Here is a 569-nt window from a genome sequence, read left to right as displayed (position 1 = left end):
CAGTCTCTGAATTAAGTCATGTCATTTATTCTCCATAGCCTACATCTCTTTTTTGTTTTCTGAGACGTTGCAGATATTTAGCCTAGCCTACAGGCTTTAAGTCCTCTTTTAAGTAGAACCTACATCTATCTGATAGCCTACGTTAGGCTATGGTTTTGACCAAATGCAATGGGCATTATGAACTCTCGATTATGTTTTAACCCTTGTATTGTGTTAGAAAGCTGTTTACACCTGTGGTGTTAGCGGGTCCATTTGGACCCATGATTTTAAAATGCTTGAAAATGCTTAAAATCACCAGTTTTCTTCAAATGTTGTTTTTCAGCTAATTGCTGGCTTAGTATGTATTCATATTAAATGGAATGAGTTGTGAATTATTTTTAGTTGGCTCCACAGACACAGTATTTTAAAATATACTACTCGTTTTTTGATTGCAAAAACTGTTAAAATTCACTAAATATACTTATTTTTTTATAGAATGAGTAACAATAAACTGTAAATGTGTTATAAACTAATATTAGAGTACACCTACCAAAACAATTTTATTTATTTATTTTTATTATTTAAAATTA

This window comes from Sardina pilchardus, chromosome 12, assembly GCF_963854185.1.
Source record: "Sardina pilchardus chromosome 12, fSarPil1.1, whole genome shotgun sequence".
NCBI classification, from domain to species: domain Eukaryota; kingdom Metazoa; phylum Chordata; class Actinopteri; order Clupeiformes; family Clupeidae; genus Sardina; species Sardina pilchardus.
Note: the sequence above shows the minus strand (reverse complement) of the source record.